The 17,006-nt window shown below is 42.8% G+C and overlaps 1 protein-coding gene and 1 long non-coding RNA gene across 3 annotated transcripts in view; one reads left to right on the top strand and one right to left on the bottom strand.

The window, feature by feature from the left end:
• The window catches only part of LOC141103265 (uncharacterized), a 174,210-nt gene that overhangs the window by 18,516 nt on the left and 138,688 nt on the right, over positions 1–17,006 (top strand). The window contains exon 2 of the long non-coding RNA XR_012235275.1: positions 4,154–4,255. This is a non-coding gene — a long non-coding RNA (uncharacterized lncRNA). The remainder of the gene's footprint in view (positions 1–4,153; positions 4,256–17,006) is intronic.
• Positions 1–17,006, bottom strand: part of DDX47 (DEAD-box helicase 47) — a 582,234-nt gene that overhangs the window by 499,701 nt on the left and 65,527 nt on the right. The gene's annotated exons all lie outside the window — the stretch shown is intronic.

Below are 17,006 nucleotides of genomic sequence, written 5' to 3'. Positions count from 1 at the left end.
GGCTGACCTGATATCAGACAGCCTGTGTGTAATCAGCCTAACTCATGAGACAAATGCACAGCTGAAGCTCTCAAGAGGGTTCTGGAGTGTGCACAGACACTTGCTGTTTAACCACTGGAAGACTGGCAAGTTAAGCCTCCTTCCTTTTCAGGCCATTTTTCAATTTTCAGCAACGTGCTACTCTGACAAATTAAGGCAAAACCCTACCATACAGAATTGTATAGATTTATGGGGGGCAGATAGAGCTTTTTGTGATTTTTACCACAGGGTATATTTGTTATTACAAAAATTTTATAAAAATATAAATATCAACCAGTTTCCTATAGTTTGTTATAAAACTTTGCAAGCAAACAAATATACAAAAAAAAATAATTTAGTTTTTAAAACACCAAAAAATTAAAGAACACAAAAAACACCACACATGTATATTATTAATCACTTCAGCCACGGAAGGATTTGATCCCTTAATTACCAGGCCATTTTTTGCGATACAGCACTGCATCGCTTTTGCTGACAATTGCGTGGTCGTGCAAAGCTGTACCCAAACAAAATTGATGTCGTTCCCCCCAATAAAGCTTTCTTTCGTATAGTGATTTTTGCAAAAGTTATAGCGTCTACAAAATAGGGGATATATTTATGGCATTTTTATTTTTACTAGAAAAAGGCGGCAATCTGCGATTTTTAGCAGGACTGCGACATTGCGGAGGACAGATCGGACACTTTTGACACTTTTTTGGGACCATTGACATTTACAGCAATATAACGCACCGATTACTGTGTAAACGTTACTGGCAGGGAAGGGGTTAACATTAGGGGGCAATCAGGGGGTTAAATGTGTTTAACTGTGGGGGCAGTGTACTGACTGGAGGAGACATATCGCTGTTGCTAATTATTAGGAACAGCAGATCTGTCTGTCAGAACGGGGATTTGTGTGTTTACACACACACACACAAATTACCCATTCTGGCAATCGTGGTAGCCATCAGACATAGCGCACGCCAGCTACGCGCATCAGGTCCCCTGCTATGCAGCAGGCATGCGCATGCCTGCTATGGCTTTTAAAAGGTCCTTAGTCCAGATAAACAAAAGTTCGAATACTCAAAGCAGTGCCCCAATCAAATGAAGTATTACCAGCATATACATGTAAAAACAGAGAAATCAGTAGTATGTTGATAGGTGATGAGACAGTTCAATTGATATGTGAAGGATTCTACTTAAAATCATTGATAGGCGTATACTAGACATGTCCAAAGTCCAGCCCATGGGCCGATTGCGGCCGTGTTCCTGTTTAAGGCGGCCCACTGGTAATTTGGAGATTTTATGTATAAAATGAATCCCTGAGCACCGCTCAGGGATTTGTTGAGGGGGGCCCAAAAGATATATACCGTATTTATAGTTAAGTTCTGGCAGCCTCAGAGGGGACAGGGAGGGGGCAGGACGAGTGCAATCAGATTACATACAGGAGAATCTCCGGTTTACTCAGTGGCCTCTGTAATAGGAAGTCGTGTCTCCTGGGCTGGCGTTGGGTGACTGTTCTGTACATCATAGGAGGTGGGACTTTGTATTAAAGAGACCGCTGAGTAACAGAAGATTCTCCTGTATGTAATCTGCTGGTTCTTGTCCTGCCCCCCCCTCCCTGTCCTTCAAGGCTGCAGATGGGCATGGATCAGGCTGTACTCATGGCAATGGTGAGGCTGCACTCATGGCACTGACCCTTATTTTGTTTCACAGTTACTTATTTAAAATATAGGTTTTTCCAGAAACTTCCCTCTTAAAAGCGAAGATGCGTGTTATACACTGATAAATACGCTATATCCAAAAAACACACCCAAGCTCGTCCTTAGACTGTTCACCACACAAAGCCACAAAAGGCAAGAGAATTCATGCTGGTTAGTGTATTAATTTGCATTTAATTTTGATCAAATTGGTTCAAAGATTGTCGGGCAAAATGGTCGGCCCTCATGCATGTTCACTTCATTAAATCTGGCCCTCTTTGGAAAAAAAAATAGTTTGGACACCCCTGGCGTATACCATGCACCTGAGTCCACACATGAAACACACTCCCCTAGGGGTTTACACTCAAAGGCATGCAATTCAAAAGCCTTGAACACACCAGGTGCCTCCCATTCATCTCAAACAGCTCATTGCCCAGGGTGGTTTAGTCATGTTAAAAAAAAAAAAAAAAAAAAAAAAAAAAAAAAAGCGCCCTGTCCCAACGAGCTCACGCACAGAAGCGAACGCATACGTGAGTAGCGCCCGCATATGAAAATGATGGTCAAACACCACATGTGAGGTATCACCGCGATGGTTAGAGCGAGAGCAATAATTCTTGCCCTAGACCTCCTCTGTAACTCAAAACATGCAACCTGTAGAATTTTTGGAATCTACCGACGCAACCTGCTCCACGGTTCCCACGACGTTGCCTCCAACGGACTCACGGCTGGACATCCCGTTGGACGGCTCATTTTGGTGAAATGCTTACCTGTTACATATCTTTGTGAGTACCATACATCCTGTGTCCAAATAAATTGTATGTTATACTGCACTTAGAGTGGCGCTTTTTTTGTGCTTTCTCCTCCATCAGTTTTGCTTCTAATACTCCACGGAAGCTGCCTTCAAGTGCTTACTCAGACTTCATGGACTATATTTAGTCACAATATTATAATAATGTTGTTTCTTTTGCTATATGATCACAGATTGGGGGGAAAAAAAAAAAAAAAAAAAAAAGAAATTTCCTTTAAGTGGGACTTTAGATAGGGCAGATGCTAAATGAAGTATGAAAAAAGTGTAAAAAAAAAAATAATATATATATAATTTTATTAAGGGAAAATATTTAAATTAGCGCATAAACAGTACACATAACAATGTCAAAATGATATTCTGGGAGATGAATGATCATACTGTTACAGTTCAATTTGTACAGACAGTGATCGCAGAAGTCTGTTGAGTTGGGAGTGAACGCAACAGAGATACCCAATGTGTTTCGAAATTGCCATTTCTTCATCAGGGGTGTATGCGATTTGTCGCAGAACGTAAAAACGTCTGCAATTAAATAAGCAAACACAGATTCAATACATAATAATGATTGTACAAAGAATACAGCTTAGAGAGTAAACACGCATATAATCACACCTTGATTTCAATATGAATGTTTAAAAACTAACCGTACAAGCTGTATGGCTCTTGGAATAATCTCATATCCAGATTGTATTTTTTAAAAACAAGATGTATTGCTGCTGTTGGCCAGGAAGGCCCCCGACCCGGTAGGGTAGATCAATACATCACCACAAGATGGTAGGTCCAATGGCAACAGGAGAGGGAAAGAGAACAAGGTCCCACACAAAGGACAACCCGGTATGGCCCTCCGAAGTAGACCCCTTACTGTAGATATATGGGGAGAGAAGGGAAGAAAAAGGATGGAGTTATTGAGCTGGTACATGGGGCTCGTACTGACCATAACACCCAGCACAATATAGGAATAACTCTTGGGTCCTATCTAACCAGCGATATTAAATATATATGTATATATAATAAGGCTGTTGAAATTAATCGCCAAATAGATGCATCGGCATTCGACATCAATGCTACAGCTTTAAGGCATCGATTATGGAGGATGACATCATCCTCGCACCGTGCCCTGCCTCCAAAAGCAGCCGAAGCTTTTGCGCCGTTTCCTCCCGCTGATGTCATCCCCCTGTGTCGCGGCTCAGAGAGAGGAGAGGAGAATGCAGCAACAAGTGTTCGTCCGATCTCCTCTAAGTCCCGAACTCCCGGTCCCTCCAGAGCTTTCCTTTCCTACCAGTGGGCTCCCGCTAAGTGTGTGCAGTGAATGAATACTGCACAGCTGAGCAGGCTGTAGTGTTTCGGGGGAGAGGGAGACTGGCCTCGTTCACTGCTCAGGGGACACAGGACTGGGAGAGACCTGAGCTAGCCAGGCCGCGCTGATTTTGTCCTAGTGACTGTGTCCTGTCCTCAGTCCAGGCAGCAGCAGGAGAGGAGGAGACCAGAAGTGAGTGCCAGTCGTCAGAGATAGACAGACACAGTGCCACACTGTCAGTGTCTGCCACACACACACACACACACACACACACTGTATGAAATCAACGAAGTAGTACACTCACTCACTAAACTTGTTATTCTGTCCACTCCTCAGACTCAAGTCCTCCGCACTCGCAGGCAGCGCAGCAGTAGGAAAGGATGAGAGAGAGACCTGCTGTAGCAGTGAGTGCCACTGCTCAGCTTGTCATCATCACAGGTAGGTAACTCTCTGTATCTCTGATGCATTGCATTGTGTGGACTGTGTAGTTGATTGGACTGTCTGTCATTTAAAAAAAAAAAAAAATGCAAATGCCAAATTCATGAATGTAAAAATTAAATGTTAATAATGATGGTGCTTGCCTTGCCATTCTGTATTCCTAAACATTAACCCCTTTACGCCGAGCGGATGCATTTGTGGCTTCGGCTTTAGGGGGTTATACCGGGATGATGCCCGCAGCTGCACTGCTGCAGGCATCATCCCGGTACCATTTTTTACAGCGGGCGCCACAATCGGCTTTCCCATGGATAACAACCAAAGCGGCTAAAAGCCGCTTGGTTGTTATCCTGGAGGAGCGGGAGTGGACTGGACAGTGGACAATGACATCCCCTGCCTTCTGCCGCTCTAGCCTCTTAAATGAAATGCATAAGAAAAAAAAATTTAAATAATTTTATAAGCGCCCCGCAGCAAAGAAAACGCATATATGAAGTTGGCTCGGCAGGTTGCACCCGGCACGCATAACACGGTGCTCAAATACCATGTGAGGTATCGCTGGGATTGTCAGAATGAGAGCAATTATAATTCTAGCACTAGACCTCCTCTGTAACTCTAACCTGTGGTAACCGTTATTTTTTTAAAATGTGTCGCCTCTGCGTATTTTTAGGTACCGTAGTTTGTCACCATTCTATGAGTGTGCGCATTTTTAAAGCATGACATGTTTGGTATTTATTTACTCGGCGTAACATCATATTTCACATTATACCAAAAAATTTAGGCTAACTTAAGCTTTGCAGTTTCGTTTTTTTTAAATCCATGAAAGTATCTTTTTTCCCAAAAAAAGTTGCATTTAAAAGACCGCTGCACAATAAAATAGTGTGACATAAAATATTGCAACAATCGCCATTTTATTCTCTGCTAAAATATATATATAATGCTTGGGGGTTTTCTAAGTAATGTTCTATCAAAAAATATGGATTTTTACCTTTTAAAAAACACCAAATGTCAGAGAAATAAGCTTAGTCATGAAAGGGTTAAAGAAAGTGAGTTTAAGTGACCAAGACCATGACCTTTGACTCATTGACCAATGCCATTTAATGAATTATGGCTTATGTAGGTCTATCGCTAAACTATTGAATGTCCAATGTCTTGTCTTAGTGATTGATCACAATACCTTTTGTATGGTGTATGGTTTTGCTCATCACTGCCCCACACATGCTGCTGCAGTGCATGTGTGGGGCAGTGATGAGCAAAACCATAACAAACAAGATAACTAATGAGGTTGTGATGTCAATCACAAAGACAATGAATGAATACATAAAACTATAAATAATTAAATGGCATATGTCGTCATTTGGGGGGGGGGTGTTGGCGGGACAGGGACATATGTTGTTGTTTGTAGCCGTTTGTGATTGTGATGTGTTCAAAGCCAGTGTGCCACGAAGATTGGAGGAGGAGAGATAGAGAGATCACATGACTGACCACTGACCAGCTGTCGTAAACTTGCCGAGTGACCAATGATGAGTAGTGCAGTTGAGGTCTGACCAATGAGTCTGGCAATGACCATGGCGGTTACACCGGTTAGCCTAGCAGTAGCACAGATCACAGATAAGAAGAGGGCGCATTTTTAACACAGAGAGATCTGAGATAGTAGCATGATAGTAAGCAACTAAGTGCGACTGCGATGCGAGTAGCTAGTGACGGCGTGTGTGGGGTAGGATTTTGTGACAACTATTTGTTTAACATATCAAATACAATTACATGCACTTGTTACTTTTCTGGTGATCTTGTGGCAGGCTTTAGGCTTAATCACTTAATTTTTTTTTTTCTTATTTTTTTTAATACTGACAGATTTGGTAAACATTGTCATCATCACCCCTGTCATAATTACATGGCATGCTAGACTAGTAAAAATGGCAGGAGACCAGAAAGAACTAGAGAAAAAAAATGCACCTAGCTTTTTAAAAGCAAATATCTGGGCACATTTTGGCTTTTATGAACAAGAACATGAACAAAGTGGGAAGCACAAATTGGACAAGTCATACGCCGTGTGTAAAGCCTGTCACACAAAAATTAAATATATAGGGAATACTACTAATATGAGAAACCACGCTAGCCATTTTCACTCAGAGATGCTAACACCTGCCACCGCCAAGTCAATAGACCCAGCTCAGCCAAGAATTGATGCAATACTCTCAACTTTTCCGCCGAACTCTGAAACGGGGAAGAGAATAACAAAAGCTGTGGCAGCTTTCATAGCTAAGGACCTGCGCCCTTACTCTGTTGTGGACAACACTGGATTTTGCTACCTGTTGAAGACGATAGAGCCACGTTACAATATCCCATCACAAAGTCACTTTACAGAAAACGTTATACCTGCACTCTACCACGAAACTAAAGCTCAGATAATTGCGTCAATGAGCCAAGCAAGTCGAGTCGCAATAACGTGTGAGTTATGGACTTCAGTCACGACAGAGTCTTATGTTACAATAACAGCACATTACGTTAATGATTGGCAGATCTTGTTGCATGTGCTGCAAATGAGAGCCATTTATGAGTCTGAGGAGTGACTGAGGAGGCTGCATCCTTTGAGGTAATTCAATTAATTTGAATTTCATCATGTTTCTTGAAACTAACTAGTAGCTAGCTACAGCTTGCTACATAGCGCAAGCCACCCTTCTGAATCTGATGCGGTGCAGGAACTACACCGTCCGTTTTCTGTGCTTTTTCATCACCCCATCAGAATCATAGGCAATTGACAATGTGTTTTATTGTTTTTTTTTCCTATTCTTTTTTGTTCAAACACAGATTACATCTAAGAGGACACATGAGGAGGATCAAGTCCACTGCCTAGAAGAAAAGAAACTCTGGAAGAAGAAAAAACGTTCACCTGTCGACGACAACCATTCTCCATCTCCTCCCAAAAGAAAGGCCAGATCGCTGCTTATGAGTTTGCTGGGGCAGTCTTTCACTGACACTGAAGGTACAATAGAACCCAAGACCCACTTATGCCAAGGCTGAAGAGGAAACGGAAAAATATTGTAAAGCCCCACCTCTGCCTCTCACTGAGGACCCTTTGAACTGGTGGTATGAGCATGAGGTCATATTTCCCCTCCTTTCTCAGCTGTCAAAGCAATACTTGTGTATCCCAGGCACAAGCATGTCTGCAGAGCGGGTTTTCTCCACTGCAGGAGATGTGGTAACTGCAAAAAGAAGCGCACTCAAAGCAGAGCATGTGGATCAACTAGTGTTCTTACAGAAATATCTACACAGTCCCAAATCCTGAGCAGCATTGCTTGCGCCTTGCAGTGACCCTTTTTTATTTTTTTTTTGGGTTATTTCATGATTTTTGGCATATCCAGGAAGCGCTGATGTACTATTGTGTCTGCCAGTGCCACTGTTAATTTTATATATTTTGTTTATAGCACAGCACTGTCAGTGTCTGCCACTGAGGTTTTGATTTTTGAAGATTGTCAAAAAAAAAAAAAAAAAAAAAAAAAAGGTAGGGGTTACTTTAACCCTCAGCCAAATACTAAAAGTTCCAAACAGCTGATGCCAATTGCCAAACAAGCCTCATCCCAGTCTCACCCTCTCCCTAGTCCCTCTACTCCCCTTCAGGCCCTCTTCCCTCCCTTCTTTTGAGAGAGACAGAGAGACAGAGAGACAGAGAGACAGAGAGACAGAGAGACAGAGAGACAGAGAGACAGAGAGACAGAGAGACAGAGAGACAGAGAGACAGAGAGACAGAGAGACAGAGAGACAGAGAGAGACAGACAGAGAGAGACAGACAGAGAGAGACAGACAGAGAGAGACAGACAGAGAGAGACAGAGACAGACACAGAGACAGAGAGCTACTCTCACTCTTTATCTCTTTCCCCCGTCCCCTTTACCTCCTTTACCAAATACCAATGCCATACCCCTCTGCCCCCACCCCCCTTCTCCAACCATCCCCCTCTCCCAAGCCCCACCATTCCCCGTCATCTCTACATCCCTTTTTTTTTTTCCCCCTCTCGAGTCCCTCCTGTCTATTACCTATGTCATTGTCAACAAGACCTTATAACGCCAGTTATGCCACTCTAGTCTAGCATCAACTCAACGCAGTCACAGTCACACTGTTTGACTGACTGGTGGCAGCAGGCCTGCAGGTGGATGTGGCATTGGCAATTGCAAACGATCAATGATCATCACAGTGAACTGAACCTGGGGTATACTATATGTATGTCACATAAATATTATATTTGTTATAGCTTTTCTAGCACTGAGGAGATGGAGAATGGTTTTCTATTGTTGTGTCCAACTGTCCATTTAGAATTTTTATACTAGTGTCGTCGTGTGACTGTGGCGTGTTCAATGTCACAGTGTGTCTGTCATGCTCTGTGACTGCCTGTCTGTTTCCAGGGGTTTAACCTTCAACCAAATCAATTTCTGTATTTAATTCCAGACAACTAACGCCCGCCAAGCCACCAGAGGAAGGCAAATCCTTGAAAGAATAAATTGAATCTTAAAACTTGGAGTAAATCTTTATTGGATCACACAAATATACATACACAAGAAAAATCACACAGCGACCTGATGAGTGGCTGACTGTGCCACTTGCCTGCTTGTTCACACAGTGGCCTGCCCTTTCTCATGATTCACGAATGACGCGTGTGTTTTTTGTTGGTATTGTGTGTTCATATTTTTGATCCCATAACGGTTTATCTCAAGGTTTTAAGCTTCAATTGATAATTTATTCTGTCAAGGATTTTTGGGCTTCCTCTAATGGTGACTTGGCTTGGCTTCAGTTACAGGTGTATCGTGGTAGAGTGCAGGTAACGTTTTCTGTAAAGTGAGTGGATGACAACTGAGAGCTTATAACGCCGATCTAGCCATCCATCTGTGTCGACTCACTGGCGCTGATTGTGGTGGTATCGGCAAACAATCATCACTGTGAACTAGGAAGTTCTGCACCACACTGTGACTGTGTTACAGGTTCACTGTAATGTTTGGCCAGTCAATAACTGGAAATGCTCTGTTTTATATAGATGTAGGTGTTACTGTTTACAAGTTATAGTTTACATTTTAATATTTTCTTTTATGAAGAAGTAAACTACTGCACCAGGCCAGCACTGTATGTATGCATTATACACAACAGTTTGATGTCACAGTACTCTTAACCACTTGCTTACTGGGCACTTAAACCCCCCTCCTGCCCAGACCAATTTTCAGTGCTCTCACACTTTAAATGACAATTAGTCATGCAACTCTGTACCCAAATGATTTTTTTGTCCTTTTTTTTCATACAAATAGAGCTTTCATTTGGTGGTATTTGATCACCTCTGGGTTTTTTAATTTTTGCGCTATAAATGAAAAAAGACCGAAAATTTTGAAAAAAAAAATTGCTTTTTTCTTCGTTTCTGTGATAAAATTTTGCAAATTAGCAATTTTTCTTCATAAATGTTGGCCACAATTTATACTGCTACATATCTTTGGTAAAAATAACCCAAATTAGTGGATATTATGTGGTCTGTGTGAAATTTATAGATTCTACAAGCTATGGTGCAAATCGTAAAAAAAGGATCACATCTGATCACACCTGATGTACTGAGGCCCATCTCATTTCTTGAAACCCTAACAAGCCAGGAAAGTAAAAATGCCCCCCAAATGACCCCTTTTTGGAAAGTAGACATTCCAGGGTATTTAGTAAGAGGAATGGTGAGTTATTTGAAGTTGTAATTTTTTTTCCCCACAATTCTTTGCAAATTAAGGTTTTTTTTTTTATTTTTTATATTTTTTTCAGAAAATTGTCATTGTAATAGCTTATTTCTCTCACATGGAATGTGCATACCACAAATGACACCCCAAAATACATTCGGCTACTCCTCCTGAGTATTACAATACCACATACGTGGGACTTTTTCACTAACTGGCCACATACAGAGGCCCAACATGCAGGGAGCATCATCAGGTGTTCTAGGAGCATAAATTACACATCTCATTTCTCACCCACCTATTAGCTATTTTGAAGGCCCTAGAGCACCAGGACAATGGAAACGCCCACAAAATGACACCATTTTGGAAAGCTAACACCCCAACGTATAATCAATGAGGCATAATGAGTCTTTTGAACGGTTCCATTTTTTCCAGAAGTTTTTGGAAAATGTGGAAAAAAATTTAAACTTTTTTTTTTTTTTTTTTTAACACAAAGTTGTCCGTTTATAAGATATTTCCAACACATAGCATTTACATAGCAAAAATAACACCCCGAAATACATTCTGCTACTCCTGAGTAAAACGATATCACATGTATGAGATTTTTACACAGCTTGACCACATACAGAGATCCAACAGGCAAGGAACACCATCAGGTGTTCCAGGGACACATAGCATGCACATACAAAGAATTACACCCCAAAATACATTATGCTGAGCAAAGAGAAACAAAAGATTACCTGTGGTTTTAGTAGTACAGTTGACCACAGAAGGATAGCACTGGCCCAGGAAGCAGGCAGGGACTCAGTCAGCAACAGCGAACACAATTTTTCAGGCAACAGGCAGAAATACTGCCCATAGTCAGTACAGGCAGCAGGCAGGGATACTGTCCATAGGTCAGTGCAGCGCAGGGTCAGTGCAGGCAGAGATTGTCAGCAGTGCCAAAATATTGGTCTTGGTAGTAGGCAGGAACATGGTCTATGTGCTGTGGTCAGTGTAATAAACAGGCATGACGGCAGTATGTCCTACAGGCAGCAGGCAGAAGTAGGGCCTTGTTTAGGACAGAATGGGGACCGGGGTAGAGGCTTCTCCCACCCAAATCTCTTTTAAGCCTCCGAGTCTCCAGACCCTAATCTAGGAATGAGAAAACAAAGAAAATTGTTTTCTTCATCCAGAAAAACTATTCTGGAGCCCCTCACATATGTGAGACCCCTGTGTTGAATCCCACTAGTCCAGTTGCAGGGTACAAGATAAGTCCAAGAGGCAGGCAAGAGGCAGGCAAGAGGCATGGTCAAACAGTCCAAGGTCAGTTCCAGATTAGGCAGCGATATATACAAAATCGGCAGGCAGAAGCGTGGTCGAATAACAAGCCAGGGTCAGTTACAGAGCAGGCAGTGGCATAAGGGGTGTGAAGGCAGGAACTGAGGATTACGTTTACCATACTTCACTAATAATTTAGTGAAGTAAGGTAACGGCAGAAATATTCGCCTATACAGAGGCCTGGTTGGGAAGGACATTGTGCACAATAATAAGATATGTCTCTTCTGACTCCTGCTCTGGTACACACCTTATATCTTTTTTGACGTCTTTGGCCTGTTGGTTTGGGAGTCTGGAAAGTGGCGCTCAGAGAGTCGACTAACATCTGATCGGATGTTTTCTGGTGGGCCGTTCGGGAATATAAGGGCAGTGTAAATTTCCTCCTGGTAGCCAAGGAAGGGTTGGGGGTTTTGGGTGGAGTTGCGGTAAATGATATAGGAGTTGTATATGGCCAATTGCAAAAAATAAATTGCTACTTTTTTGTACCAATGGTATGTCCTTCTTGTGGCAAGGTATGGTTCCAACATTTGATCGTTGAAGTCGACTCCCCCCCCATAAACGAATTGTATTCATGGATGCATGTGGGTTTCTGGATGGGGCCATTCCTTCTGGGCATTTCCACATAGGTGTTATTGTGGATGGAAGACAACATATACACATCCCTTCTGTCCCTCCACTTCACTGCCAGAATCTCTTTGTTACGCAGACTTGCCGTTTCTCCTTTTCTCAACTCCTTATTAACAAGACTTTGAGTAAAGCCCTTCCAATTCTTTTTTACAGCGCCACATGCTGGCGTCATCTTCCGATGAAGGTTGTGGAACAGGGGCAGATTAGTGTAGAAGTTGTCTACAAACAGGTGGTATCCTTTGTCGAGTAGGGGGTATGAGGTCCCAAACAACTTTCCCACTGGTTCCCAAGTAGTCCGGGCAATTAGGGGGCTGCAGCTGGCTGTCCTTCCCTTCGTACACTATGAAGGAATATGTGTACCCTGTGGCTCTGTCACATAGTTTGTACACCTTCACCCCATAGCGGGCCCTTTGGCTGGGGATAAATTGCTTAATTTTAAGCCTGCCGCTAAATTTCACAAGGGACTCATCCACACATATGTGTTGGCCAGGGGTGAACAGCTGGGGGAATACTTCAGAAAAAAAATGTAATATTGGCCAAATTTTGTAAAGCCTGTCATAATTTGGATCATTTTGGGGAGGGCACTGGGTATTGTCGCTGAAATGTAGGAACCTCATTATCATCAGATACCTGGTTCTGGGCATTACCGCGGAGAAGTGCGGCATGTGGTGGAGGGGGTGGGTTGACCAGTAGGAACGGAATTTGTTTTTTTTGGTGAGCCCTATATTAAATGGGAGGCCCAAAAAAAACTTTGAACTCCTCCACTGTCAGGTCTCTCCACTCATAGGGACGGGCATAATATGATGTGGGATTTTGCAAAATAAATTGCTGTGCATACAGGTTGCACTGGGTAACAATTGACGCCAACATGTCCTCCGTAAAAATTAAATTAAAAAAATTAATTGGGGTAAAGTTTTCTGTATCCACCTGGACTCCTGGCTGGGCAGTGAAAGGGGGAACGCTAGCTTCTCCTCAATTAGGAGTTAGCACAAGGGGTTCTGGAGGGTATAGGGAAGGCTGGCATGGGACCTAAACCTTTGGGGCCGAGGTGACACCCCACTGGTACTTGGCCTTTCTTGCCAAGGTACTGCAGTGCTGATGGATGCCACTGCGGTGCTGGGGGGTGCCACTGCCTCCTCACTAGAACTCCTTTGTTTGGCGGGCCGAGTTTCTTCCTCCTCTGAGTCTGTTAGTGTTCCACTACTGAGGACTGGCTCGTAATTTACGTCAGAATCCTAATTGGAAAGGGAATCCGAAAAAGAGAGCTCCCCGTTGCTCTCGTCGGCCATGGAAAGAATGTGGTATGCCTCCTCGGCGGAAAAGCTTTTTTTGGACATGGCTGCTGGTGGTTATGAGATTGCACAGGTGTGTGATAAGCCTGCACTGATAAGGTGGCACAGATGTGCACTGATGAGGCAGCACAGATGGGCGCTGATCGGGCAGCACAGATGGGCACTGAGGAAGCAGCACAGATGTGCAGTGATGTGGTACTGGTGAGGTGGCACCGATGGGCACTGATTGCACAGATGCGCACAGACGGGCACAAGTGGGCACTGATGGGCACAGATGGCACTAGATGGATGTCACTGTGGGCACTTTTTGGGTACACTTACTTTCTGTCACAAATTTACTCACAGAAGCTCTCTCTCTCCTCACACGCTGACTCTGTGTGAGGAGAGAGAGAGCCAGCAATGAGAGATGATCTCAATTGTTTACATTTCAGATCATCTCTCATTGGAGGTGGCGATCACGCTGTAAACGGCCGCTGTGATTGGCCGTTTACAGCGATCTGTGATTGGCTGTGTCCAAGGGACACAGCCAACACAGATTTTCCCCGAGGCGCGCTCATGAGAGCGCGCTGGGAACGAGGAAAGGGGACAATGTCAATAAACGTAGTCCCGGTATTTTAGATCTGCGCTGTTGCCGTCATTTGGCAATGGCCCGGATCTGAAGTGGTTAAATAAATACCGATGTCTGCTGCACTGTTCATGTTCAGACTTTGCTATATGCAGGTAACTTTGGGTAATTTGTTTAAATAGCAGATACAAATAAATATATTTCTTCAATTTCTGACTGCTTGAATTAATTTTTTGAGGAAAAGTTGAAAACCATGGGCACTTGGGTATTAATCGTGATGCATAGTGACGCATCGCGGAATCGAATCGTGGATGGGATAATCGTAATCGAATCGTAAGGTGAAGATGCGCACCCCTAATATATAACAGTCATGTATATAACTGGATGACAGGGAGAAAAAGAAAAAATGGTTCATTGAGATAAAAACGCCACACTGAAAGGGGGGGGGGGGGTTGTTATCTAATGACATATTGAAATCCTAGGTCTTATATTAAAAGAGCACTAGAGAAAGTACCCCAACAAAAACGTACCAAACCCTGCATCTAAGCATATGAATTTGTGGACAACACGTTAAATAAGTGGTATCTACCTTGCCAAAAGGACACCAAGGAGAGGGGTGGAGAGAAGGAGATGGCCAAAAAACAAGGACCTGCTGGTTGGAAGCTGTGCAGACAGGTATACCAAGGGACTTGACAAGGCCCGAAGTCAATCAACGAACTGATCTACAATAAAATGCCATAGACAGTACAATAGGGTTATTCGAGTAAGCATGGTGGCTAAGTGAGGACCTACCACACCTGTGCTCCCATACGGACTAGGTATCCATTTTGGAGTATGGTGCCTTTTGCTTTAGTTTGCTGTGCCCAAGGGGGTTGCGCCCAGGCTTCTGTCCTGGGCACTCTCCTCTGGTTAGCCACCATGCTTACTCAAATAACCCTATTGTACTGTCTATGGCATTTTATTGTAGATCAGTTCGTTGATTGACTTTGGGCCTTGTCAAGTCCCTTGGTATACCTGTCTGCACAGAATCCAACCAGCAGGTCCTTGTTTTTTGGCCATCTCCTTCTCTCCACCCCTCTCCTTGGTGTCCTTTTGGCAAGGTAGATACCACTTATTTAACGTGTTGTCCACAAATTAATATGCTTAGATGCAGGGTTTGGTATGTTTTTGTTGGGGTATTTTTTCTAGTGCTCTTTTAATATAAGACCTAGGATTTCAATATGTCACTGACACAAGCTTAAACGGGGGGTGGGGTTAAGTGTGGGTTTTTATCTCAATGAACCATTTTCTTTTTCTGCCATCATCCAGATACATATATACACACACACATATACATATATATTTAATATCGCTGGTTATAGGACCCAAGAGTTATTCCTATATTGTGCTGGGTGTTATGGTCAGTACCAGCCTCATGTACCAGCTCAGTAACTCCATCCTTTTTCTTCCCTTCTCTCCCCATATAGCTACAGTAAGGGGTCTACTTCGGAGGGCCATACCGGGTTGTCCTTTGTGTGGGACCCTGTTCTCTTTCCCCCTCCTGTTGCCATTGGACCTGCTATCTTGTGGTGATTTATTGATCTACCCTACCGGGTTCGGGGGCCTTCCCGGCCAACAGCTGCAACACATCTTGTTTTTAAAAAATACAATCTGGATATAAGATTATTCCAAGAGCCATACAGCTTGTACGGTTAGTTTTTAAACATTCATATTGAAATCAAGGCGTGATTATATGCGTGTTTACTCTCTAAGCTGTATTCTTTGTACAATCATTATGTATTGAATCTGTGTTCGCTTATTTAATTGCAGACATTTTTACGTTCTTCGACAAATCGCATACACCCCTGATGAAGAAATAGCAATTTCGAAATGCATTGGGTATCTCTGTTGCATTCACTCCTAACTCAGACTTCTGCAGTCACTGTACAAATTGAACTGTATTTGTATGATCATTCATCTCCAGAATATCATTTTGACATTGTTATGTGTACTGTTTATATGCTATTTTAAATATTTTCCCTTAATAAAATGATATATTTTTTACACTTTTTTCATACTTCATTTAGCATCTGCCCTATCCAAAGTCCAACTTAGAGGAAATTTCTTCTTTTTTTTTTTTCAATCTGTTGTCATTTAGGGATGTGGGGCAGGTTAGTGCAATTTGTGACAAGTAGCACTCTTCAATTATTCTTTTGCTATATTAAGGCGTGCAATTAGCCAGGTGGATCTCTTCCTAGTTGATGTAAAGCGCCAACTTTTTCCCATTTGTATTTTTTTTTTTTTTAAACGTCGCCTATGGAGATTTAAGGGTAAAAGTTTGACGCCCTTCCACGAGCGGGCGCAATTTTGAAGCGTGACATATTGGGTATCAATTTACTTGGCCTAACATTATCTTTCACAATATAAAAAAAATGTGGCTGTTGTCTTATTTTTGTATTCAACAAAAGTGAATTTTTCCAAAAAAAAAAAAGTGCGCAAGACCGCTGCGCAAATAGTGTGAAAAAATGTTTTGCGATGACCACCATTTTATTCTCTAGGGTGTTAGAACCCCCAAACATTATATATTGTGTTTTTTTTTTTCTAAGTAATTTTCTAGCAAAAAAAAAAAAAAGTTACGCTTACCGGTAACGTCTTTTCCAGTAGTCTTTCAGGACAACCACTAAGATGTAGTCTCCTCCTCTTCCTCAGGAAACACTGCACCAGCACATAAATTCTCACTTCCTCTGCCAGACCTCAGTTTTTTCAAGATCACCTCTGGCCAGCTGGGGAGACACAAGAACACATTAATAACATACTATCCCCCATCATTATGTTGCGTTCTGGTCTTTTAGAAGACCCCCCAAACTTGCGGGTGGGTAACTTGGGCCGTCCTGAAAGACTACTGGAAAAGACGTTACCGGTAAGCCTAATTTTCCCTTTTCGTCTTTCAGGACAACCACTATGACAGGATAAACTAGCACTTAGGGTGGGACTAAAGCTTGCAAAACCTTTTGCCCAAAGGCTTGCTCGCCCGTTGACACCAGGTCCACTCTAATGTTTTACGAAAGTGGAGTAGCTGGACCATGTTGCTGCCCTGCATATTTGTTCTGGTGTTGCGCCAGATTTTTCTGCCTCAAAAGCTACCATAGCTCTGGTAGAGTGTGCCTTTATACCCATAGGGATTTCTTTCCCTGCCAATGCATAGGCCTGGCCAATGGTTGCTTTGAGCCATCTGGCAATAGTGCGTCGAGAGGCTCTGTATCCCTTTCTGGCCCCAGAAAAT

This window comes from Aquarana catesbeiana, linkage group LG07 (genome assembly GCF_042186555.1).
Source record: "Aquarana catesbeiana isolate 2022-GZ linkage group LG07, ASM4218655v1, whole genome shotgun sequence".
Lineage (NCBI taxonomy): Eukaryota > Metazoa > Chordata > Amphibia > Anura > Ranidae > Aquarana > Aquarana catesbeiana.
This window is presented reverse-complemented; position numbering and strand designations above follow the sequence as displayed.